At 42.4% G+C, this 27,601-nt stretch overlaps 2 non-coding genes across 2 annotated transcripts; one reads left to right on the forward strand and one right to left on the reverse strand.

Annotated features, from left to right (window-relative positions):
• The first annotated feature begins 21,518 nt into the window (after positions 1-21,518).
• LOC130963796 (small nucleolar RNA R71) lies at positions 21,519-21,626 on the forward strand. Its single transcript, XR_009079915.1, has one exon. It is a non-coding gene; the product is annotated as a small nucleolar RNA R71 (small nucleolar RNA).
• A 5,532-nt stretch (positions 21,627-27,158) lies between these two features.
• LOC130964726 (small nucleolar RNA R71) lies at positions 27,159-27,266 on the reverse strand. Its single transcript, XR_009080803.1, has one exon. It is a non-coding gene; the product is annotated as a small nucleolar RNA R71 (small nucleolar RNA).
• Positions 27,267-27,601: the final 335 nt, after the last annotated feature.

Raw genomic sequence — 27,601 nt, forward strand, 5'->3', positions numbered from 1 at the left:
ACAAAGGACAACATTCAAAAGAAGGTCAACTGCAAACAATCCTTCCCCTGAACTAGCAAGCAAGCTCAATCAAGCAGTGTACAAAATGAGGCTTGCTGAGAAGAGACTAAGAAAGGGGACAACAGCTGAAACTTTCCCCCCCCCTTAAGGTCATTCCTCTTAACCAACTGGAAGAAGAGGAAGAAAGTGAAGAACAACATGTCAAGCTAGTGACAATAAAGAAGCGCTTGTTGGGAGGTAACCCAACCTGAGGTAATTTTCTCTTCATAGCTAATTTAATAGAAGAGTTGAGTAGATTTCTCTGTATTGCAAGAAGCTAAGTTTGGTGTTGCACACTAAAATAATCTAAGGGGGAATGAAGAATTCTAAGTTTGGTGTTCCACCAAGATCCCATTATGACACATTCTCACCTTATGCATAATATGGGCTTCAAGCATACTGGATGAATTAGTTAACTCTTTTGCTGTTTTCTAGTATTCAACCTTATTACTTCTGAGAAAAAGAATTTCACACATGGTTAATGAAAACCTTTGGCAAGGTACTAAGTTTGGTGTCCCCACACCAAAGTAAGTTCAAAAAGCCCACAAATAAATCATGCAGACTAACCACTGTTTCTAAGTGCTTGGGGAACAAGCAACTTCCAATATCACTGCAGAATATCATACAAACTTTTGGAGATTTTTAGCATCATCAACCAAAAAGGTGAAAGATGAACATGAAAGTCAGCATTGATGATGATGAGAAGAAGGAAAGCAAGTGAACTCCAACAGGTTGTATTGTTAAGTGATTAATTTACATCAAATATTGCTGCAATTGAAAGTTGGATTGTATCCTTATTTGTCCTGCATGTCTGCATAGTATAGTTTTCTTTATATACTCCTGCCTGCCTGCATAGCATAGTCTTTTTTTTTATAATTCAATAAGCAAGATGCTTGATTATTCACAACATTCTTATCTTCAAAACTTGTCTGCACTCAATTTTCAAGAATGCATCACATGAAAGTTCTTTGAAACGAAGGATTGAGGAATTAAACAATTTTGAGGTAAGCAAAAGATTAGGATAAGTGGTGGTTCTAGTTGTATGATTATGTATTGAGGTTGCATGCTTGTGAAAACTTGCATGGGAGCTCATAGGCAGGATATGAAGTTCAAAGAAGTATTGTGGAGACTCTCAAAAATCAATTGATCCGAGAAGCAGCAAACAAAACAAAAAGAAAAGTAAAGAAAATACAAAAACAAAAAGAACATGGCCCAAGGCTCTGAGCATCAATTACTAGGCAGAAAAAGAAAGAAAGAAACAAAAACTCAAAGAGTTGCTATCCTAGTAAATGCTTGTGGTTGAAGTGTGTCAAGGAAAGAGGCTTGAGCAAGTAAATCCTTAGGGGTGCTTTAACACCTAATACCTTAAAACCAATTGGTTTAGGAGTATTGATTGAAAACTTATTTAAAGAGCCGCTTTGAGACATGACACTTCGAGTCGAGGCCAAAGCACAGAAACTATAAGCTGCTTCAAGGTGATTACATATAAAGAGATCTCTATGGTACCATTCGGATGAAAATCCTAAGACCTACGACTCCCAATATGTAAGGACTAGTGAGCACTGAAATCCTTGCATGAGCACATAATTTAGAGTTCACCCCACTGATACTTAATCACTTCACTCACTGTACTTTACAAATGTTCTTCAATCCATCTCAGTTGAAAGAACCTCTGAGCATAGTTCATTTTTTGCTTGGGGACAAGCAAGCTTTAAGTTTGGTGTTGTGATAACAAGTCATCTTAGCCTAGTTTCACTAGTCTTTTTCTTTTGTTTTCACTTGAATTATGCACTTTCTTGAGGCCTAAGCAAGCCAATTTGGGTAGATTTTCATGCTTCCTTTGATTGAATTAACCATAGATGAATTAATGCAATTTCATGAGGTTTTATGCTATATTTGATGCATATTAGGATAGAATGAATATCTCATGATTTTGAGCATAGCTTTGATGTGTTTGGTTGATTAATGATAGGTGAAGAAAGCTTGGAGAAAGGTTGAAGCAAGAAGGAATGGCTAGGAGCAAAGAGAGGGCAATGGAATAAGTGAAATTAAACCAGGAAGCAAAAAGTTGGACCTAAAGTTAGCCCTCAAACTTTTGCACAAACTTTTGGGTGAAAAGTTAGCCTCAAAGTTAGACCCCTAACTTTTGGGCTAACGTTAGAATTTGAAAATCACTCCCTGGGCTACTCAAGTTTGCGCCAACGTTAGACCCCTAACTTTTGGGCTAACGTTGGCATGAGAAAAACCTCCCTGGCCACCAAAAGTTTGCGCCAACGTTAGCCCCCTAACTTTTGGGCTAACGTTGGCACATGAAAATCTAAGGGGAGGGGCAAAAGTTTGCGCCAACGTTAGACCCCTAACTTTTGGGCTAACGTTCGCGCCATAAGGTGCACTAGGAAGGGCCAACGTTGGAGCAAAAGTTAGACCCCTAACTTTTACACCAACGTTGGTATCAGCAAAATAGGCTAGCTGATATGAAAAGTTGGGGCAAAAGTTAGACCCCTAACTTTTGCTCAAACTTTTACTCCAACTTTTACAAAACTCCAACCCGGTTCAATTGGTTCACTTTGGTTCCTCTCCAAACTCTAAGAGCAATCAACCAAGGCCTCTTTCAACCCAATTCCACCAAGAGCAAAGGCCCAACTCAAGGCTTGAAGATCATTTGAAGAAAGTGTATAAATAGGATAGAATTCAAGTTCTTAAGAGAGCTTCCCTTTTTAGTTTTCATAGAGTTTTTCTTTTCGGTTGGCATATTGAGCTTACTTTTACATTCTAGCATTGTTGTTTTAATTCAAGAGAATTGGGGAGGAGAATTGATCTCTCTTCTTCCTTGTTCTTGCCAAGCACTCTTTACTTTCCTTGCTTCGGATCTTAGGGAGAGAATTGAAGAAATTCTGTTTCAATCTCACCTTGGATCTTGTTTATTTTCACTGCAATTGAATTTCCACTTCTGTTACTTGCTTCTTCATCTAATTTCCTTGCAATTTACAATTTCCTTGCAATTGTTCTTGTTGGATCTAGGAAGGCATTGAGATCTAGACTTGATTTTCTAGTCTCTTGGGTCCTGAGATCCGGATTTCCCATTTACCACTCTCTGTTTATTGTTTCTGTTCATACCCTGACCGAGGTCCTCCAACCCGGCAAATTCATAAGAGGTCCGACCTTGTCCTAAAGCTCACACCTAAAGGTCGGACCTCGGACAATAAGCAAGGAAGGCCCATCAAAAGGAACGAAGCCCAAAACCTAAAGGCCGAAAAGGCCTAGGAAAGGCGGTTCCACAATGATAGAGATAAAACTCCCAAAGATAAGATAAGATAAGAATATCTTATCCAGGGGAGATCACCGCCAACTACTATAAATACACTGGAGCACCCAGGTATGGCATTCATTCCAAAATCTACATATATCTGCTTGGACCCATGCTAACTTAAGCATCGGAGTGTCATTGCAGGTACAACCACCAATCATTCTGTATATCAAGCTCGAGTCACTGAACCCCCCACCTCGGGCCTTTCCAGACGACCGAGCTACACGTTTCAGGCAAACCCTCGGAACATTGGCGCCGTTGCCGGGGACCTGGAAGTCATCTCTCTACCATGGCGGACGACCCTCTCAACAATGACCACGCTGCATCTGAACAAGAGGACGAAATTGACACCGGAGAACGACCGGACAGCCCTCTATCACCACGCACTCCAGGAGGAAACAAACAGAATCGCCCAAAAACATCACTCCCAAACAAAGATCCACAAAATTCCGAAAAAGAGAAGAGCTCGGAAATTCTAGAAGCAGTCCGAGCACAACAAAACCGACTAAAACAACTCGAGGAGGACATAAAAAAGCAGAAAGAAACTGAACAAGATCTGAAAAGGGAAGCTCGAAAGCGCAGAGAATTAGAAGAAAAACTGCGGAAAATAGAGGCCAACCTGAAAGACCGGACAGAACGCGGCACCACCACCGAGGGCAACCACGATCCCTTCACGCAAGAGATCATGAAGGAGAAGGTACCGCGAAACTTCAAACCACCCGATATGGACCTCTACGACGGCACCACCGATCCAAGTCATCACCTCAGCAACTTCAGAAGCAAAATGTACCTAGTCGACGCCTCCGACGCGATTCGGTGCAAAGCCTTCCCCACCACTCTCACCAAGTCAGCCATGAAGTGGTTCGACAACCTGCCACCAAGATCAATCACCAGCTTCGAAGACTTAACCAAAAAATTCCTAACAAGATTCTCTATTCAAAAGGACAAGACAAAACATGCCCCCAGTCTACTCGGGATCAAACAAGGTAACCAAGAAACTCTCCGAGAATACATGGAGCGATTCAACAAAGCCTGCCTGGACATACAACACTTGCCCACTGAAGCAGCCATCATGGGACTAGCAAACGGCCTAAAAGAGGGACCGTTTAGCCAATCCCTATCCAAACGATACCCGACCTCCCTATACGAGGTGCAGGAGCAGGCAGAAAAATATATCAACATGGAGGAAACCTCCCAGCTAAGAGACTCTTCTAGGAAGGAATCAACCTACCCACTCCGAGATCGGGATCGGGAACAGAAGAAGAAAGAAGAACCCAACTCGGACAAGCCACGGAAGTACCACAACTACACCCCCCTCCGAGTCTCGCTGGTAGACGTCTACAGAGAAGTATGCCACACCGAAAAGATCCCACCGCCCCGACCGCTAAAACACAAGAAAGCGGGGAGAGATCGGTCCGAATACTGTGAATATCACAAGCTCTACGGTCATTCTACTAACGACTGCTACGACCTAAAAAATGTTATAGAAAAGCTAGCCAGAGAAGGAAAACTCGACAGATACATAGCAGAGAAAGGAGAAGAGACCAGGAAGAGAAGGCGGGGAGACAACGAAGATCGGGCCGAACAAACCCCGCGAACCCCTGAAAGACATGTTCACATGATAAATGGAGGTTTTGCAGGCGGAGGAACATCCAAATCCTCGCGAAAAAGACACCTCAAAGAAATCTATCACGTCCGAGAAGACGGTCCCCTGCCCGAATTACCCACTATCTCATTTACCCGAGAAGATGCTCAAGGGATAACTCCCGGACACGACGATCCAATGGTAATCACCATTATCCTAGAAAACGCCAACTTACATCGAACCCTGATTGACCAGGGAAGCTCAGCAGATATCCTGTTCAAAACGGCCTTCGACAAGCTCGGACTTGAAGAAAAAGAACTAAAGGCCTATCCCACCGACCTATTTGGACTAGGGGATACTCCGATCCATCCCTTAGGATACATCTCGCTACACACTACCTTTGGAAGAGGCGAGCAATCTAAAACATTAAGCATCGACTACATTATAGTCGACGTCACTTCAGCATACAATGCCCTCATTGGGCGACCAACCCTAAACAGACTGGCAGCTATAGTCTCGACCCCACACCTCTGTATGAAGTTCCCTACCGCAAAAGGAATCGCTACCCTAAAAGGCGACCAAAAACTAGCGCGGCGATGCTACAACGAAAGCCTGAGCCTAAAAAGGAAGGAGGTCAACACGATAGAACTCGGACGAGTTCAATCCCGAGAAGATCTTCGGCCACAACCAGAGGGAGAGACCGAAAAAGTCCAGATTGGGAACACACCTAAAAAAATAACAAACATAGGAGCAAACCTCGAAACGGGCCTAAAAGAGGAACTCATAACCCTCTTAAGGGAGAATTCCGACCTCTTCGCCTGGAAAGCCTCTGACATGCCAGGCATAAGCCCCGACCTGATGTGCCATAAGCTATCAGTTTACCCGGGATCCCGACCTGTCCAACAAAGACGCCGGAAGCTCGGACCCGAGCGCATGCAAGCTATAGAAGAACAAGTACAAGCACTGCTAGATGCAGGGTTCATAAGGGAAGTAAAATACCCCCTATGGCTCGCAAACGTGGTCCTGGTAAAAAAGCCCAACGGAAAATGGAGGATGTGCGTCGATTACACGGATCTCAACAAAGCCTGCCCCAAAGACCCATATCCACTACCAAACATCGACGCCTTGGTAGACGCAGCCTCAGGCTATAGATATCTCTCCTTCATGGACGCATACTCGGGATACAATCAAATCCCGATGTACGGACCCGACCAAGAAAAGACCTCGTTCATAACCCCAAGGGCAAACTACTGCTACATAGTAATGCCCTTCGGGCTGAAGAACGCAGGGGCAACCTACCAGAGGCTAATGAACAAAGTGTTCTCAGAGCACATCGGACTACAGCTGGAGGTGTACGTCGACGACATGCTGGTAAAGACACAAGAAGACAGAAACTTGCTGACCGACCTCACCAGTATCTTCGGCACCCTCAGAAAACACAACATGAGACTTAACCCGACAAAGTGCACCTTCGCCGCAGAAGCCGGAAAGTTCTTAGGCTTCATGCTGACTCAAAGGGGCATCGAAGCAAACCCGGACAAATGCCAAGCGATACTCAATATGAAGAGCCCGACGTGTGTCAAAGAAGTACAACAACTGAATGGAAGGCTAGCCGCCCTATCAAGATTCTTGGCAGGATCAGCAATAAAGTCACTACCTCTCTACTCACTCCTAAAGAAAGGGAAACCCTTCTCATGGACCCCGGAGTGCGAAAAAGCCTTTCAAGAATTCAAGGAATTCCTCGGGCAGCCACCAATCCTAACCCGACCTTTAAAAGGAGAAGAACTCGTACTATACCTCTCGGTTGGAAATCGAGCAGTCGCTTCAGCGTTAATACGAGAAAATGACCGAGGACAACACCCCATATACTTTGTAAGCAAGGCACTACAAGGGGCCGAATTAAACTATCAGAAGATAGAAAAATTCGCCTACGCCCTAGTGTTCACAGCTCGGAGGCTCCGTCCCTACTTTCAAGCCCACACCATCAAAGTCCGGACGAACCAACCCATGAGACACATCCTCCAAAAAACAGACCTGGCAGGACGAATACTGCAATGGGCGGTGGAACTGTCCGAGTTCGACCTCCACTATGAAACCCGGACTGCCATAAAATCTCAGTATCTAGCCGACTTCATCGCAGAATACACTGAGACCCCTGGAACCCCACTCTCATGGAACCTGTATGTCGACGGGTCCTCAAACAAAACTGGAAGCGGAGCCGGGGTTATACTCGAAAGCGACCAAGGAACGCGGATAGAACTATCCCTAAAATTCGAGTTCCAGGCTTCGAACAACCAAGCCGAATACGAGGCCCTACTAGCAGGTCTAAAGCTAGCCGAAGAGGTCGGAGCCCAGAAAATCACGATCTTCAGCGACTCCCAGGTCGTCACATCACAAGTAAATGGAAGCTACCAGGCCAAAGACCCAACTATGAAAAAATACCTGGACCAAACACAGGCACAATTACGCCACTTTTCAGAGATACAGATCCAGCACATACCTCGGGAACAAAACGCCCGGGCAGACGCCCTCTCAAAGCTTGCCAGCACCAAGCCCGGAGGCAACAACAGAAGTCTCCTCCAGGAAACCTTACAATCTCCCTCCGTGCTAAGAGAGGAAGAAACGCTAAATATATCCAACCAACAGCAAGGATGGATGACCCCCATACTCAACTACCTGAAGTCGGGAACTCTCCCCGCCGAAAGAAAGGAAGCTAAAAAACTCACGAAAGACGCCCAGAATTATACACTAATTCACGACGTATTATACAGAAGAGGATTCTCAAACCCCCTCCTCAGGTGCGTCCCGACCTCAGAAACAAAGAGCGTCCTCGAAGAAGTCCACGGAGGCATGTGTGGGAACCACCTCGGAGCTCGGGCATTATCCAAGAAAGTAGTCCGAGCCGGATTCTATTGGCCGACCTTGCAAAGAGACGCAACGGAATTTGTGAAAATATGCCCCCTGCCAAAAACACGCCAATTTTCACAAGGCACCACCCGAAGACCTTATCAGCATCACCGCACCATGGCCCTTCGCAAAATGGGGACTTGACCTACTCGGCCCGTTCCCCCAAGGACCGGGGCAAGTCAAATACCTCATAGTAGGGGTCGACTACTTCACAAAGTGGATCGAAGCTGAACCCTTAACCACCATCACGGCTCAGAAAAGCCGCAAATTCCTATACAAAAACATCGTCACAAGGTTCGGAGTCCCCTACTCCATCACAACAGACAATGGAACACAGTTCACGGACACAAGTTTTCAGAACTTGGTGGCCGAACTAAAAATCAAACAGCAATTCACCTCAGTCGAGCACCCACAAGCCAATGGACAAGCAGAGGCTGCAAATAAAGTCATCTTGGCCGGGTTAAAACGAAGACTCCAAGAGGCCAAAGGGGCATGGGCCGAGGAGCTCCCCCAGGTGCTATGGGCATATCGGACAACTCCACACTCTACAACGGGAGAATCGCCATTCCGACTAGCTTATGGGATGGAGGCAATGATTCCTATCGAAATAGATGAAGGGTCACCTAGAACCATCTTCTACAACGAAAAAGGTAACCCGCAGGCACAAAGGGAAGAACTCGACCTCCTCCCCGAGGTCCGAGAAAGAGCTCGGATCCGAGAAGAAGCCTTAAAATGGCGAACGGCCCTCAGATACAATCAGAAAGTAATAAAACGAAGCTTCTCCATTCACGACCTGATTCTAATCCGAAATGACATCAGAACACAAAAGTCGGGAGAAGGAAAGCTAGCTGCAAATTGGAAAGGGCCCTACAAGGTAACAGAAGTCTTAGGAACAGGCTATTACAAAGTATCTGACCTAGAAGGCAATGAGTTGCCCAGGGCCTGGCACGCCTGTAATCTAAGACGATACTACAGCTAGAAAAAGATAACCCGAGGTGTACTCTTTTTCCCTACAAGGGTTTTTTAATGAGACACCCGGTCAGGTAAGGCACCCGACCTAGTCAAGGATAAACACTCTGTAAATATTCTTTCTTTTTTAATACTAATCAAATTTTTCTATTTTCTTTTCTTTTTCCTCGTGATGAAACAAATCCTGAAAAGTACCCCGCCAAGGCGCATTAATTTATGCTCGGCAAAACGCAAAAAATCATTGCCAAGAGACCACACAAGGTCGGCAAAGATAAAGCGACGAGGTTCAAATTAATGTGAGAAGTTATAAAGCAACTCTGAAAAGGCCCAAAAAGCCAAATAAAAAGAGATTACAAAAATAACTTAAAAGGCCGACCAACAACAAGGTCGGACCCAACAAAGGGAAGTACTCGACCGCTCCACCCGAGGTCCGAGAAAAAGCCCGGATCCGAGAAAGAAGCCTTAAAACGGCGAAAACAAAGATTTCGAAAACGCTTACTAAAAAGTTGCTATACAAAAACAACTAAAAAGTACAAGCGAAAAAACGAAATCAAAAGGAAAAAACAAAGTTTCAAAGAAAAAGCGCTAGCTAAAAGGTTGTTATCCAAAAACAACTAAAAAGCATAAAGCGGAGCTAAAAGTCAAAACGCGAACAAACACCGCATAATAAGCTAAAAAAGTTACTACAAGTAGCTAATAGCAAAAAGGTGTTCAAAGCATCTAAAAAAGAGCCCACAGGCCGGGCAAAAAACCAAAGATAAAAGGATTACAAGGAACCAAGATCCTTCCCGGACTCCACATCGGCAGAAGGCTGCGGAGGAAACATAGAAATCGGGACAGCATTGACGGCACCATCATCTCGGTTTAAAACCTCCACATCAGATCCCTCCCCGGCCAAAGGTAAAGTCGGGTCCGCAACCGGAACTTTAGGGTCAGACACCGGAACCTCATCCTCGTTGGGAGCAGGAACAATCTTTCCCTCCACAACAACATTATCCGTACTGAATAAACTCAGATCCAGGTCAGGAGCAAGAACCCGGACCTGAGCTTTCAAATTCTCAAACATAGCATCCATACCCTTAGCCACGTGTCCTTCTAACTCGTAAAAATCATCCTGAGCGGATTGCAACCTCTCCTTTGTCTCCACAAGCTCGGCATATGTCCGAGTATAGCTCTCCTTCGCCGCCTTCGCCATCTCCTCAGAAGCATTCGCTGCCGCCACAGCCGCGGTAGCTTTAGCTTTCTCCTTCTCCAAAGATGCCTCCAGCTCAGCAATCCTAGCAGCCTTCAGCTCACCAATCCTCTCGAACTCAGACTGAGCTTTCTCAAGTCGGGAACTGGTCGCGCCAAGGGGGGATTTCTTGAACTCTCGGGCAATAGCGGCGTGAAGACTAGCCATCCGGACACAGCTCCGCGCCATATACTGAAAATGGTGCTCCATAGACACGTCATCAGTAGAAATAAAGGTCTGAGGGAGAATATGCTGTTCAACCCAACCAAGAGCATCAAAATCCTTATCATTAAAACCGGCAAGCTCTTGAGAGGTCTTCTGCTTCTTGGGAGGAGGACCCGAGGACGAAGGAGGAGAAGAGGTAGCAGGTCCAGAGGTCGGAGGATCTTGATTTATAGGTCGGAACTGGGGAGTCGGAATAGTCTTCGACCGAGTAGTGACACCCACAGTAGTCTTCTTCGGAGAAGATCGGGCAGAAGCCTCCCCAGCCTCGATATTTCGAGCAGCCACAGACTTCTTCGTCCGACGAAGGTACTTCATGGAATCCGCCTGAGAAGACATCTCTGCAGAAATAAAAGAAAAGGATTACCACAATAGAAATTCCACCAAAACAAGCAAAGCCAAAATACTAAAAAAGATGAATCTCGGAGAGGTCGGGAACTACCTAACTCGGAACGGAGAAGGCTTGGATCTCCCAACATTTTCTTCGTGTCCAAGTGAGGTGCCCGACCCCATAAACTGCTTACCACACCCACAAAAGCCTGCTCCACCTCATCTAGACTCTCAAGGGTATACTTAGTAGACACTACATTCTCCTGCCAACAAAGAGGAAAAGAAGGCTCCCCACTCTCATCTAGAAAGAAAGGTCGGACGTCTCCAGTAGCCCGGACCTTGAAATAAAAATTCTTAAAATCATGAAAAGACTCATCATACAGGGTACAAAACTTCCTTCCCTGGTTAGCCCTAAAAGAGACCCAAGATACCTTTCCTCCATCCGACCCCGGCTTCGTCAACACAAACAAATAGGAAAAAAGAGAAATAGAGGGAGCAACGCCCAAAAACTGACACAAAAGTTGAAACAGCTTTAAAAACACCCAAGAATTTGGATGGAGCTGCGTAGGAGCAAGATTACAAGACCATAACACCTCGGACTCCAGATCGGTAAAGGGAAGTCGGACACTCAGCTTAGAGAAAAAACAATCATAAGCATAAAAGAAGAGCTTCTCGGAACTATCTAGGGGCGGGAAGCACACTCTCTCCTCGGAATCTGGGGCTACTAGTTCATAATCCCTCTCAGACTCTCTATTTTCACATATGCTACAATGCCTACGGAACCTAACTAAATACTCAGAATCTACCACAGAAGGGACTCTTAGAGGAAGAGGGTCTACCCAATCAAGACCACATGGAATTTTAGTCGACATCGCTTGAAGAACCTTTCGAGACATAAAATTCTTACCTACAAAGAAGAATACAACAGCAAGCAAAAATCACATAAAGAAGACAGCGAAAACCCATTCAGCAAAGCAAGGAACAAAAACACCAGAGGACAAAAAAGAGCCCCCCCCATATAAAAACGACAGCAATGGTGGCGCCTCTTTTTGGGGCAACCCAGGCATAAAGAAAAAGAAACAAACAAGAGCCACACAAAAGAACAGAAGCATATGATCACAAGAAAAGAGAAACATGGGAACAAACCTGGAAGAAGAAACGAAGACGAAGAGCTCCGAAGCAAGGAGAACAAAACGACGGCACAGAGGAAACCCCGGAAAGACACACAGAAAAATTCGGGAAAGCAGAACAAAGAGAAAGAAGAAGCAGTGCTCGCAAAAGCATAAGAAAGACAAAACGCAGAAAAAAGGAAAGGGAGCAAATAAATAAAGCCTTCACAGAGCCCGAACAGAAATCGAGGAAAAACGGTAAAATGCAATAAATGCAGAAACGGCCATTTTTGAATTTTGAAAAAACTACTATGCCCGAGCACGACCTCCCAAAAAAGGACGAACTCGGGCAGGGGCACTGTTCATACCCTGACCGAGGTCCTCCAACCCGGCAAATTCATAAGAGGTCCGACCTTGTCCTAAAGCTCACACCTAAAGGTCGGACCTCGGACAATAAGCAAGGAAGGCCCATCAAAAGGAACGAAGCCCAAAACCTAAAGGCCGAAAAGGCCTAGGAAAGGCGGTTCCACAAAGATAGAGATAAAACTCCCAAAGATAAGATAAGATAAGAATATCTTATCCAGGGGAGATCACCGCCAACTACTATAAATACACTGGAGCACCCAGGTATGGCATTCATTCCAAAATCTACATATATCTGCTTGGACCCATGCTAACTTAAGCATCGGAGTGTCATTGCAGGTACAACCACCAATCATTCTGCATATCAAGCTCGGGTCACTGAACCCCCCACCTCGGGCCTTTCCAGACGACCGAGCTACACGTTTCAGGCAAACCCTCGGAACAGTTTCCATGCTCATTTACTTGGCTGTTTAAGATCCGGTTTGATCCAAGCCATTTTCTAATTCTCTGCTTGTTGCAATTTTACTTTTTCTTGTTTAATTTCTGCAAATCCAACTCCCAATTCCCTTTACAATTCACGCCATTTACATTTCTTGCATTTTAAGATTTTGCAATTTACATTTCTTGCGTTCTAAGTTTCTGCCATTTAATTTCTTGTTCTTTAAGATTCAGCACTTTTCTCTTTATTTTCATGCCAATTACCCATTCCCTTTACTTTCTATGCAATTTAAATTCTGCAAATCACAAATCACTCAACCAAATCTTGATTCGCTTGACTAAATTAACCACTAAACTAAAATTGCTCAATCCTTCAATCCCTGTGGGATCGACCTCACTCCCGTGAGTTATTATTACTTGATGCGACCCGGTGCACTTTCCGGTGAGTTTTGTGTCGGATCATTTTCCGCACGTCAACAGGGTGCATCAGGATTAAAGTATGCTGTCCTAATAGGGTACTGGAAAGGTCTACCACGAACTACATAATTACGGATACGAGGTACCGCACAGTAGATGTAATACTCGCTGCGCACTGGGTCCTCGTGGATGTATGGTGGATCAATCTCGTAGAATAGGACTCCCGTGTCCATCTGTAGAGGTGTAAGGGGTAAGAACTGGGGAGTTCTTATGAATAAGTGTGCAAAGAGTTGATAAAGAGCACTCAATTTAGCACAAGATAAACTATAAAATAGTGGTTTATCAATCAACGACAATGTAGTCGATGTTCAGTGTTCTGGACCGAGTTCCCTTTCTAAAGGTTGTGTGGAGTGGAATGTACCTAAGGGGCTAGATCGGAGCGTCTCCTAACCCGAACAGGCTGTTTGGATATGCCTTGAGCTCCTTTTCTTGTAGTCCGAGCTTGTCAAAAGCAGATTTGAATAGGATATTTGACGAGCTGCCCTGATCAACCAGTGTTCGGTGGAGGTTGGCATTAGCCAGTACGATGGTGATGACCACGGGGTCGTCATACCCAGGGATGATATCCGCGGCATCTTCTTTTCTATGTTGCATATTTCCTAGTAGATGTCTACTAAGGATATCCGAAGAGGGGTGTAGTAATGATATTTCCTGGGCTTCTCTGAGGATTGGTCTTCTTTTTTCTTTGATTCCCTATCTTTGTCCCGAGACGGGTAGGAGAACCCGGTTTTGAGGTCTCTTCCAGTCGGGAGTTTTCTTCTATGTTGATATATTTCTCGGCCGTTCTTGCCCCTCATTTAGAGATTTGGGGTGTTTCTTAGATATGGAGTGGTTGAAGGGCCCTTCTCGCAAACCGTTGATAAGTCCTGATGAGCGGATAATTTATACGCTTTTTGGCATTGTTTTTAGTATGTTTTGAGTATGTTTTAGTTAGTTTTTATTATATTTTTATTAGTTTTTAGTTAAAATTCACTTTTCTGGACTTTAGTATGAGTTTGTGTGTTTTTCTGTGATTTCAGGTATTTTCTGGCTGAAATTGAGGGACCTTAGCAAAAATCTGATTCAGAGGCTGAAAAGGACTGCAGATGCTGTTGGATTCTGACCTCCCTGCACTCGAAGTGGATTTTCTGGAGCTACAGAATCCCAATTGGCGCGCTCTCAACTGCGTTGGAAAGTAGACACCCTGGGCTTTCCGGCAATGTAAGTCCATACTTTGTTCGAGATTTGATGGCCCAAACTGGCGTTCCAAATCAGCTCAAAACTGCCGGGCGTTAAATGCCAGAACTAGCACAAGAATGGGAGTTAAATGCCCAAACTGGCATAAAAGCTGGCTTTTAACTCCAAGAAAAGTCTCTACACATGAAAGCATCAATGCTCTGCCCAAGCACACACCAAGTGGGCCCGGAAGTGGATTTTTATGTCATTTACGCATTTCTGTAAACCCTAGGTTACTAGTTCTCTACAAATAGGAACTTTTGCTATTGTATTTTCATCTTTGGATCTTTGATCATCTTTAGATCTTTGAATCTTTTGATCACGTTTTGGGGGCTGGCCTCACGGCCATGCCTAGACCTTGTTCTTATGTATTTTCAACGGTGGAGTTTCTACACACCATAGATTAAGGTGTGGAGCTCTGCTGTACCTCGAGTATTAATGCAATTACTATTGTTCTTCTATTCAATTCAGCTTGTTCTTGTTCTAAGATATCACTTGTTCTTCAACTTGATGAATGTGATGATCCGTGACACTCATCATCATTCTCACCTATGAACGTGTGCCTGACAACCACCTCCGTTCTACCTTAGATTGAGTGCATATCTCTTGGATTCCTTAATCAGAATCTTCGTGGTATAAGCTAGAATTGATGGCGGCATTCAAGAGAATCCGGAAGGTCTAAACCTTGTTTGTGGTATTCTGAGTAGGATTCAATGATTGAATGACTGTGACGAGCTTTAAACTTCTGAAGGCTGGGCGTTAGTGACAGACGCAAAAGAATCAATGGATTCTATTCCAACCTGATTGAGAACTGACAAATGATTAGCCGTGCTGTGACAGAGCGCGTTGAACATTTTCACTAAGAGGATGGGACTGTAGCCACTGACAACGGTGATGCCCAACATACAGCTTGCCATGGAAAGGAGTAAGAAGGATTGGATGAAGACAGTAGGAAAGCAGAGAGACGGAAGGGACAAAGCATCTCCATACGCTTATCTGAAAGTCTCACCAATGAATTACATAAGTATCTCTATCTTTATTTTATGTTTTATTCATAAATCATCCATAACCATTTGAATCTGCCTGACTGAGATTTACAAGATGACCATAGCTTGCTTCATACCAACAATCTCCGTGGGATCGACCCTTACTCACGTAAGGTTTATTACTTGGACGACCCAGTGCACTTGCTGGTTACTTGCGCGAAGTTGTGAAATTATGTTTAGACCATGGTATTGAGCACCAAGTTTTTGGAGCCATTACCGGGGACTATTTTCGTTGTGAAAAGTAGAGATCACAATTTCGTGCACCAAGTTTTTGGCGCCGTTGCCGGGGATTGTTGAGCTTGGACAACTGATGGTTCATCTTGTTGCTCAGATTAGGTATTTTTTTTTTCAGAGTTCTTAAGAATGAATTCTAGTGTTTCAAGGTGATGTTCTTATCATCACCAAAGCTGATTGATTCTCATCAATTTAGCTCTTGAATGCAATGTCCTGCTGAAGCTTGGCTAGCCATGTCTAATTCCTTTAGACTAAAGCTTTAGACTAACATTGCATGATTACTGGAATTCTCATTAAGAATTTTGATATCTTTATTTTCTTTTCCACTTAATTTTCGAAAAAACCAAAAAAATTACAAAATTATAAAAACAAAAAATATTGTATGTTTTGTGCGCAAAATTGTGAACAATACTTTTCACAACTCTCATAATCCCTGGTCATGAACTCCAAAAACTTGGTGGTTCAATTCCATGGCATTACACAACTTCGCACAACTAACCAGCAAGTGCACTGGGTCGTCCAAGTAAGATTCTAGCTTATACCACGAAGATTCTGATTAAGGAATCCAAGAGATATGCACTCAATCTAAGGTAGAACGGAGGTGGTTGTCACTCACCTTGTTCATAGGTGAGAATGATGATGAGTGTCACGGATCATCACATTCATCAAGTTGAAGAACAAGTGATATATTGGACAAAGAACAAGCGGAATTGAATGGAAGAACAATAGTAATTGCATTAATACTCGAGGTACAGCAGAGCTCCACACCTTAATCTATGGTGTGTAGAAACTCCACCGTTGAAAATACATAAGCATAAGGTCTAGGCATGGCCGTGAGGCCAGCCTCCCAAGTGATCTAAGATAGCATGAAACTCAAAGATAGCTACCAAGATTCCTAGATATCTCAATACAATGGTAAAAGGTCCTACTTATAGAAAACTAGTAGCCTAGGGTGTACAGAGATGAGTAAATGACATAAAAATCCACTTCCGGGCCCACTTGGTGTGTGCTTGGGCTGAGAAATGAAGCATTTTCGTGCAGAGACTCTTCTTGGAGTTAAACGCCAGCTTTTATGCCAGTTTGGGCGTTTAACTCCCATTTGGGTGCCAGTTCCAGCGTTTAACGCTGGGATTTCTTGAGGTGACTTTGAACGCCGGTTTGGGCCATCAAATCTTGGGCAAAGTATGGACTATCATATATTGCTGGAAAGCCCAGGATGTCTACTTTCCAACGCCGTTGAGAGCGCGCCAATTGGTCCTCTGTAGCTCCAGAAAATCCACTTCGAGTGCAGGGAGGTCAGAATCCAACAACATATGCAGTCCTTTTCAGTCTCTAAATCAGATTTTTGCTCAGGTCCCTCAATTTCAGCCAGAAAATACCTGAAATCACAGAAAAACACACAAACTCATAGTAAAGTCCAGAAAAGTGAATTTTAGCTAAAAACTAATAAAAATATACTAAAAACTAACTAGATCATACCAAAAACATACTAAAAACAATGCCAAAAAGTATATAAATTATCCGCTCATCACAACACCAAACTTAAATTGTTGCTTGTCCTCAAGCAACTGAAAATCAAATAAGATAAAAAGAAGAGAATATGCAATGAATTCCAAAAACATCTATGAAGATCAGTATTAATTAGATGAGCGGGGCTTTTAGCTTTTTGCCTCTGAACAGTTTTGGCATCTCAGTCTATCCTTTGAAATTCAGAATGGTTGGCTTCTTTAGGAACTCAGAATCCAGATAGTGTTATTGATTCTCCTAGTAGAGTATGATGATTCTTGAACACAGCTACTTTATGAGTCTTGGCCGTGGCCCAAAGCACTCTGTCTTCCAGTATTACCACCGGATACATACATGCCACAGACACGTAATTGGGTGAACCTTTTTAGATTGTGACTTAGCTTTGCTAAAGTCCCCAATTAGAGGTGTCCAGGGTTCTTAAGCACACTCTTTTTGCCTTGGATCACAACTTTATTCTTTCTTTTTCTCTTTCTTTTTTTTTCGGTTTTTTTTTTCGCTTGCTTTTTTTTTTTTGGAATTCACTGCTTTTTCTTGCTTCAAGAATCATTTTTAATGATTTTTCAGATCCTCAGTAACATGTCTCCTTTTTCATCATTCTTTCAAGAGCCAACCTTCATGAACCACAAATTCAAGATATATATGCACTGTTTAAGCATACATTCAGAGAACAAGAGTATTGCCACCACATCAAAATAATTAAACTGTTATAAAATTCAAAATTCATGCAATTTTTTCCTTTTCAATTTAAGCACGTTTTTATTCAAGAAAGGTGATGGATTCATAGGACATTCATAACTTTAAGGCATAGACACTAAGACACTAATGATCACAAGACACAAACATGGGTAAACATAAGCATAAAATTCGAAAAACAGAAGAATAAAGAACAAGAAAATCAAAGAACGGGTCCACCTTAGTGATGGCGGCTCTTTCTTCCTCTTGAAGATCCTATGGAGTGCTTGAGCTCCTCAATGTCTCTTCCTTGTCTTTGTTGCTCCTCCCTCATGATTCTTTGGTCTTCTCTAATTTCATGAAGGATGATGGAGTGTTCTTGATGCTCCACCCTTAGTTGTCCCATGTTGGAACTTAGTTCTCCTAGGGAGGTGTTCAGTTGCTCCCAATAGTTTTGTGGAGGAAAGTGCATCCCTTGGGGCATCTCAGGGATCTCATGATGAGAGGGGTCTCTTGTGTGCTCCATCCTTTTCTTAGTGATGGGCTTATCCTCATCAATGGGGATCTCTCCCTCTATGTCAACTCCAACTGAATAACAGAGGTGACAAATGAGATGAGGAAAGGCTAACCTTGCTAAGGTAGAGGACTTGTCTGCCACCTTATAGAGTTCTTGGGCTATAACCTCATGAACTTCCACTTCTTCTCCAATCATGATGCTATGAATCATGATGGCCCCGTCTAGAGTAACTTCGGACCGGTTGCTAGTGGGAATGATTGAGCGTTGAATGAATTCCAACCATCCTCTAGCCATGGGTTTGAGGTCATGCCTTCTCAATTGAACCGGCTTGCCTCTTGAATCTCTCTTCCATTGTGCGCCCTCTTCACATATGACTGTGAGGACTTGGTCCAACCTTTGGTCAAAGTTGACCCTTCTAGTGTAAGGATGTTCATCCCCTTGCATCATGGGCAAATTGAATGCCAACCTTACACTTTCCGGACTAAAATCCAAGTAATTCCCCCGAACCATAGTAAGATAATTCTTTGGATTCGGGTTCACACTTTGATCATGGTTCTTGGTGATCCATGCATTGGCATAGAACTCTTGAACCATCAAGATTCCGACTTGTTGAATGGGGTTGGTAAGAACTTCCCAACCTCTTCTTCGGATCTCATGTCGGATCTCCGGATATTCACCCTTTTGAGTGAAAAGGGGACCTCGGGGATCACCTTCTTCAAGGCCACAACATCATAGAAGTGGTCTTGATGCACCCTTGAGATGAATCTATCCATCTCCCATGACTCGGAGGTGGAAGCTTTTGCCTTCCCTTTCCTCTTTTTAGAGGTTTCTCCGGCCTTGGATGCCATAAACGGTTATGGAAAAACAAAAAGCAATGCTTTTACCACACCAAACTTAAAATGTTTGCTCGTCTTCGAGCAAAAGAAGAAAGAAGAGAGTAGAAGAAGAAGAAATGAGGAGAAAGGGAATGGCTTTGTATTCGGCCAAAGGGGAGAGAGATGGTGTTTAAGGTGTGTGAAAATGAAGGAGTGAAGGAGGGTTTATATAGGAGAGAGGGAGAGGGTAGTTCGGCCATTTGAGGGTGGGTTTGGGTGGGTTTGGTTTGAATTTGAATGGAAGGGTAGGTGGGTTTTTATGAAGGATGGATGTGAGTGGTGAAGAGAAAGAGGGGATTTGATAGGTGAGGGGTTTTTGGGGAAGAGGAGTTGAGGTGATTGGTGAATGTAGGGTTGGTGGGGATCCTGTGGGGTCCACAGATCCTGTGGTGTCAAGGAAAAGTCATCCCTACACCAAGTGGCTAACAAAATCACGTTTTGTGCCTTTTCTGGCGTTTAACGCCAGTCTGGTGCCCCTTTCTGGCGTTAAACGCCCAGAATGGTGCCAGACTGGGCGTTAAACGCCCAACAGCTAACCTTACTGGCGTTTAAACGCCAGTAAGTGCGTCCTCCAGGGTGTGCTGTTTTTCTTCCTGTTTTTCATTCTGTTTTTGCTTTTTTCATTGATTTTGTGACTTCTTATGATCATCAACCTACAAAAAAGATAAAATAACAAAAAGGAAATAATTAATTATAAAACATTGGGTTGCCTCCCAACAAGCGCTTCTTTAATGTCATTAGCTTGACAGAGGACTCTCATGGAGCCTCACAGATACTCAGAGCCATGTTGGAACCTCCCAACACCAAACTTAGAGTTTGAATGTGGGGGTTCAACACCAAACTTAGAGTTTGGTTGTGGCCTCCCAACACCAAACTTAGAGTTTGACTGTGGGGGCTCTGTTTGACTCTGAATTGAGAGATGCTCTTCATGCTTCCTCTCCATGATGACAGAGGGATATCCTTGAGCCTTAAACACCAAGGATTCTTCATTCACTTGAATGATCAACTCTCCTCTATCAACATCAATCACAGCCTTTGCTGTGGCTAGGAAGGGTCTGCCAAGGATGATGGATTCATCCATGCACTTCCCAGTCTCTAGGACTATGAAATCAGTAGGGATGTAATGGTTTTCAACTTTGACCAGAACATCCTCTACAAGTCCATAGGCTTGTTTTCTTGAGTTGTCTGCCATCTCTAGTGAGATTTTTGCAGCTTGCACCTCAAAGATCCCTAGCTTCTCTATTACAGAGAGGGGCATGAGGTTTACACTTGACCCTAAGTCACACAAGGCCTTCTTGAAGGTCATGGTGCCTATGGTACAAGGTATTGAAAACTTCCCAGGATCCTGTCTCTTTTAAGGCAGTTTCTGCCTAGACAAGCCATCCAGTTCTTTGGTGAGCAAAGGGGGTTCATCCTCCCAAGTCTCATTTCCAAACAACTTGTCATTTAGTTTCATGATTGCTCCAAGGTATTTAGCAACTTGCTCTTCAGTAACATACTCATCCTCTTCAGAGGAAGAATATTCATCAGAGCTCATGAATGGCAGAATTAATTCCAATGGAATCTCTATGGTCTCATTTTGAGCCTCAGATTCCCATGGTTCCTCATTGGGGAACTCATTGGAGGCCAGTGGACGTCCAGTGAGGTCTTACTCAGTGGCGTTCACTGCCTCTTCTTCCTCCCAGAATTCGGCCATGTTGATGGCTTTGCACTCTCCTTTTGGATTTTCTTCTGTATTGCTTGGGAGAGTACTAGGAGGAAGTTCAGTGATTTTCTTGCTCAGCTGACCCACTTGTGCCTCCAAATTCCTAATGGAGGACCTTGTTTCAGTCATGAAACTTTGAGTGTTTTTGATTAGATCAGAGACCATGGTTGCTAAGTCAGAGGTATTCTGCTTAGAACTCTCTGTCTGTTGCTGAGAAGATGATGGAAAAGGCTTGCCATTGCTAAACCTATTTCTTCCACCATTATTGTTGTTGAAACCTTGTTGAGGTTTCTCTTGATTCTTCCATGAGAAATTTGGGTGATTTCTCCATGAAGAATTGTAGGTGTTTCCATAGGGTTCTCCTAGGTAATTCACCTCTTCCATTGAAGGGTTCTCAGGATCATAGGCTTCTTCCTCAGATGAAGCTTCCTTAGTACTGCTTGGTGCATTTTGCATTCCAGACAGACTTTGAGAAATCAAATTGACTTGTTGAGTGAATATCTTATTCTGAGCCAATATGGCATTCAGAGTATCAATCTCAAGAACTCCTTTCTTCTGATTAGTCCCATTGTTCACAGGATTCCTTTCAGAAGTGTACATGAATTGGTTATTTGCAACCATTTCAATAAGCTCTTGAGCTTCTGTAGGCGTCTTCTTCAGATGAAGAGATCCTCCAGCAGAGCTATCCAAAGACATCTTGGATAGTTCAGAGAGACCATCATAGAAAATACCTATGATGCTCCATTCAGAAAGCATGTCAGAAGGACACTTTCTGATTAATTGTTTGTATCTTTCCCAAGCTTCATAGAGGGATTCTCCATCCTTCTGTCTGAAGGTTTGGACTTCCACTCTAAGCTTACTCAATTTTAGAGGTGGAAAGAACTTTGCCAAGAAGGCATTGACTAGCTTTTCCCAAGAGTCCAGGCTTTCTTTAGGTTGAGAATCCAACCATGTTCTAGCTCTGTCTCTTACAGCAAAAGGGAATAGCATGAGTCTGTAGACCTCAGGGTCTATCCCATTAGTCTTGACAGTGTCACAGATTTGCAAGAACTCAGCTAAAAACTGATGAGGATCTTCTAATGGAAGTCCATGGAACTTGCAATTCTGTTGCATTAGAGAAACTAATTGAGGCTTAAGCTCAAAGTTGTTTGCTCCAATGGCAGGGATAGAGATGCTTCTCCCATAGAAGTCGGGAGTAGGTGCAGTAAAGTCACCCAGCACCTTCCTTGCATTGTTTGCATTGTTGTTGTTTTCGGCTGCCATGTGTTCTTCTTCTTTGAAGAATTCGGTCAGGTCCTCTAAAGAGAGTTGTGCTTTGGCTTCTCTTAGCTTTCTCTTCAAGGTCCTCTCAGGTTCAGGGTCAGCTTCAACAAGAATGCCTTTGTCTTGGTCCTGCTCATAAGAAAGAGAAGGGAACAAGAAAATGTGGAATCCTCTATGTCACATTATAGAGATTCCTTGAAGTGTCAGAGGAAAAGAAGGGTAGAAGACAAAAGTAGAAAATTCGAACTTATCAGAAAGAATGGAGTTCGAATTTTGCATTAAGGGATACTGTTAGTCCATAAATAGAAAGATATGAGGAGAAGGGAAGTAATTTTCGAAAATTAAGTGAAAGATTTTGAAAATATTTTTGAAAAACATTACTTGATTTTCGAAAATGAAAGTGGGAAGAAATAAAATGATTTTTGAAAAAGATTTTGAAAGTAGAAATCAAAAAGATTTGATTAAAAACTATTTTTGAAAAAGATGAGGTTAAGAAGATATGATTGGTTTTTAAAAAATGTGATTGAGAAGATATGATTTGAAAACAATTTTAAAAAGATTTGATTTTAAAAACTAGTAACTTGGCTATCAAGAAAAGATATGATTCAAACATTAAACCTTTCTCAACAGAAAAGGCAACATACTTGAAATGTTGAGTCAAATCATTAATTGATAGTAGGTATCTTTGAAAAAGGAAAGAAATTGATTTTGAAAACATTTGATTGAAAAGATATGATTTGAAAAAGATTTGATTTTGAAAAACTTTGAAAACTTGAAAAAAAATTGATTTGAAAACAAAATTCTCCCCCTTGTGCCATCCTGGCGTTAAACGCCCAGAATGGTGCACATTCTGGCGTTTAACGCCCAAAACTATACCCTTTTGGGCGTTAAACGCCCAACCAGGTACCCTGGCTGGCGTTTAAACGCCAGTCTGTCCTTCTTCACTGGGCGTTTTGAACGCCCAGCTTTTTCTGTGCAATTCCTCTGCTGTATGTTCTGAATCTTCAATTCTCTGTATTATTGACTTGAAAGGACACAAATTAAAAATATTTTTGGATTTTTAATAATAAAGAATAATCAAAAATGCAACTAAAATCAAATAACAATGCATGCAAGACACCAAACTTAGCAGTTTGTATACTACTGACACTAATGAGAATGCATATGAGACACTCAAAATACTTCAAGTCAATAGAATTCAAAGATTAGAGCACGGAAATCATCAAGAACATCTTGAAGATCCTTAAGACACATGAATGCATGCAATTGACACCAAACTTAAGATGAGACTAGTGTCTCAACAAGAAAAATAACATATTTTTGGATTTTATGATTTTTTTTTCTTTTTTTTGTGTTTTTCGAAAATTAAGTGGAAAAAGATATCAAAATTCTTAATGAGAATTCCAGGAATCAGTGCAATGTTAGTCTAAGACTCCGGTCCAGGAATTAGACATGGCTTCACAGCCAGCCAAGCTTTCAAAGAAAGCTTCGGTCCAAAACACTAGACATGGCCAAAGGCCAGCCAAGCCTTAGCAGATCACTGCTCCAAAAGCAAGATTGATAAAAATCAACAAGCTCTTGTGATGATAAGTTGAAACCTCGGTCCAATGAAATTAGACATGGCTTCTCAGCCAGCCAGACTTCAACAAATCATCATGAAACTCTAGAATTCATCTTCAAGAATTTCGAAAAAAAATACCTAATCTAAGCAACAAGATGAACCGTCAGTTGTCCAAACTGAACAATTCCCGGTAACGGCGCCAAAAACTTGGTGCGCGAAATTGTGAACAATACTTTTCACAACTCTCATAATCCCTGGTCATGAACTCCAAAAACTTGGTGGTTCAATTCCATGGCATTACACAACTTCGCACAACTAACCAGCAAGTGCACTGGGTCGTCCAAGTAATATCTTACGTGAGTAAGGGTCGATCCCACGGAGATTGTTAGTATGAAGCAAGCTATGGTCATCTTGCAAATCTTAGTCAGGCAGACTCAAATGGATATGATGATGAACGAAAATAACATAAAAGATAAAGATAGAGATACTTATGTAATTCATTGGTAGGAACTTCAGATAAGCGCATGAAGATGCCTTCCCTTCCGTCTCTCTGCTTTCCTACTGTCTTCATCCAATCCTTCTTACTCCTTTCCATGGCAAGCTTGTGTAGGGTTTCACCGTTGTCAATGGCTACCTCCCATCCTCTCAGTGAAAGCGATTTGCATATGCCCTGTCACGGCATAGCGGAATTCAGCTGTCGGTTCTCGGTCAGGCCGGAATAATATCCATTGATACTTTTGCGTCTGTCACTAACGCCCCGCCTGCTAGGAGTTTGAAGCACGTCACAGTCATTCAGTCATTGAATCCTACTCAGAATACCACAGACAAGGTTAGACCTTCCGGATTCTCTTGAATGCCGCCATCAGTTCTTGCCTATACCACGAAGACTCTGATCTCACAGAATGGTTGGCTCGTTTGTCAGACGAGCACTCGGTTGTCAGGCGATCAACCATGCATCGTGCAATCAGGAATCCAAGAGATATTCACTAGAGCCTTGATTGCTTGTAGAACAAAAGTGGTTGTCAGTCACCTTGTTCATAGGTGAGAATGATGATGAGTGTCACGGATCATCACATTCATCAATTTGAAGAACAAGTGATATCTTGGACAAAGAACAAGCGGAATTGAATGGAAGAACAATAGTAATTGCATTAATACTCGAGGTACAGCAGAGCTCCACACCTTAATCTATGGTGTGTAGAAACTCCACCGTTGAAAATACATAAGCATAAGGTCTAGGCATGGCCGTAAGGCCAGCCTCCCAAGTGATCTAAGATAGCATGAAACTCAAAGATAGCTACCAAGATTCCTAGATATCTCAATACAATGGTAAAAGGTACTACTTCTAGAAAACTAGTAGCCTAGGGTGTACAGAGATGAGTAAATGACATAAAAATCCACTTCCGGGCCCACTTGGTGTGTGCTTGGGCTGAGCAATGAAGCATTTTCGTGCAGAGACTCTTCTTGGAGTTAAACGCCAGCTTTTATGCCAGTTTGGGCGTTTAATTCCCATTTGGGTGCCAGTTCCAGCGTTTAACGCTGGGATTTCTTGAGGTGACTTTGAATGCCGGTTTGGGCCATCAAATCTTGGGCAAAGTATGGACTATCATATATTGCTGGAAAGCCCAGGATGTCTACTTTCCAACGCCGTTGAGAGCGCGCCAATTGGGCTTCTGTAGCTCCAGAAAATCCACTTCGAGTGCAGGGAGGTCAGAATCCAACAGCATCATCAGTCCTTTTCAGTCTCTGAATCAGATTTTTGCTCAGGTCCCTCAATTTCAGCCAGAAAATACCTGAAATCACAGAAAAACACACAAACTCATAGTAAAGTCCAGAAAAGTGAATTTTAGCTAAAAACTAATAAAAATATACTAAAAACTAACTAGATCATTCCAAAAACATACTAAAAACAATGCCAAAAAGTATATAAATTATCCGCTCATCAATGTTTCTTGTTGAGTCTAGTGTCTCATTTTAAGTTTGGTGTCAATTGCATGTTTCTGTTCTTCTGCATTTTTCGAATTCATTCATGTGTCTCATATGCATTTTTATTTTGTTAGTGTCAATAGTTTGGTGTCTTGCATGCATTGTTTATTTGATCTTAGTCTCATTATTAAAAATCCAAAAAAATTTTAATTTGTGTCTTTTCAAGTCAATAATACAGAGAATTGAAGATTCAGAACATACAGCAGAGGAATTACATAGAAAAAGCTGGGCGTTCAAAACACCCAGTGAGGAAGGAAAACTGGCGTTTAAACGCCAGCCAGGGCACCTGGCTGGGCGTTTAACGCCCAAAAGGGTAGTGTTTTGGGCGTTAAATGCCAGAATGGATACCATTCTGGGCGTTTAACGCCAGGATGGCACAAGAGGAAAGATTTTGTTTTTAATTCAAATTTTTTTCAAGTTTTCAAAATTTTTCAAAATCAAATCTTTTTCAAATCATATCTTTTCAATCATATGTTTTCAAAATCAATTTCTTTCCATTTTCAAAGATACTTGCTAACAATTAATAATTTGATTCAACATTTCAAGTATGTTGCCTTTTCTGTTGAGAAAGGTTTAATGTTTGAATCATATCTTTTCTTGTTAGGCAAGTCATTAATTTTCAAAATCAAATCTTTTTAAATTGTTTTTCAAATCATATATTCTCAATCACATCTTTTTAAAACCATAACTTTTCAATCATATATTTTTAATCACATATTTTTCAAAATAGTTTTCAATCATATCTTTTTGATTTCTAATTTCAAAATCTTTTTCAAAAATCACTTGATTCCTTAGTTTTCGAAAATCAATTAGTATTTTTCAAATTGTTTTCAAAATCTTTTTAATTTATTTTCGAAAATTTCTTCCCCTCCTCTCACATCCTTCTATTTATGGACTAACACTACTCCTCGATGCACAAATTCGAACTCCATCTTTCCTTGATAAGTTCGAATTTTCTACCTCTTCCTTCTATTTTTCTTTTCCTTCCTCAATGCACAAGTTCGAACTCCATATTTTCTTGTTCTCTTCTATTTCATATGAGCAGGAGCAAAGACAAAAGCATTCTTGTTGAGGCTGATCCTAAACCTGAAAGGACTTTGAAGCGAAAGCTAAGAGAAGCTAAGGCTCAACTCTCTGTAGAGGATCTAACAGAAATATTCAAAGAAGAAGAACCCATGGCAGCCGAAAACAACAACAATGCCAACAATGCAAGGAAGGTGCTGGGTGACTTTACTGCACTTACTCCTGACTTCTATGGGAGAAGCATCTCTATCCCTGCCATTGGAGCAAACAACTTTGAGCATAAGCCTCAATTAGTTTCTCTAATGCAACAGAATTGCAAGTTCCATGGACTTCCATTGGAAGATCCTCATCAGTTTTTAGCTGAGTTCTTGCAAATCTGTGACACTGTCAAGACTAATGGGGTTAACCCTGAGGTCTACAGACTTATGCTATTCCCTTTTGCTGTAAGAGACAGAGCTAGGATATGGTTGGACTCACAACCTATAGAAAGCCTGAACTCTTGGTAAAAGCTAGTCAATGCCTTCTTGGCAAAGTTCTTTCCACCTCAAAAATTGAGTAAGCTTAGAGTGGAAGTCTAAACCTTCAGACAGAAGGAAGGTGAATCCCTCTATGAAGCTTGGGAAAGATACAAACAATTGATCAGAAAGTGTCCTTCTGACATGCTTTCTGAATGGAGCATCATAGGTATCTTCTATGATGGTTTGTCTGAACTGTCCAAGATGTCATTGGATAGCTCTGCTGGAGGATCTCTTCATCTGAAGAAGACGCCTGCAGAAGCTCAAGAACTCATTGAAATGGTTGCAAATAACCAATTCATGTACACTTCTGAAAGGAATCCTGTGAACAATGGGACCAATCAGAAGAAAGGAGTTCTTGAGATTGATACTCTGAATGCCATATTGGCTCAGAACAAAATATTGACTCAGCAAGTCAATTTGATTTCTCAAAGTCTGTCTAGAATGCAAAATACACCAGGCAATACTAAGGATGCTTCATCTGA

This window comes from Arachis stenosperma, chromosome 2 (genome assembly GCF_014773155.1).
Source record: "Arachis stenosperma cultivar V10309 chromosome 2, arast.V10309.gnm1.PFL2, whole genome shotgun sequence".
NCBI classification, from domain to species: Eukaryota; Viridiplantae; Streptophyta; class Magnoliopsida; order Fabales; family Fabaceae; genus Arachis; species Arachis stenosperma.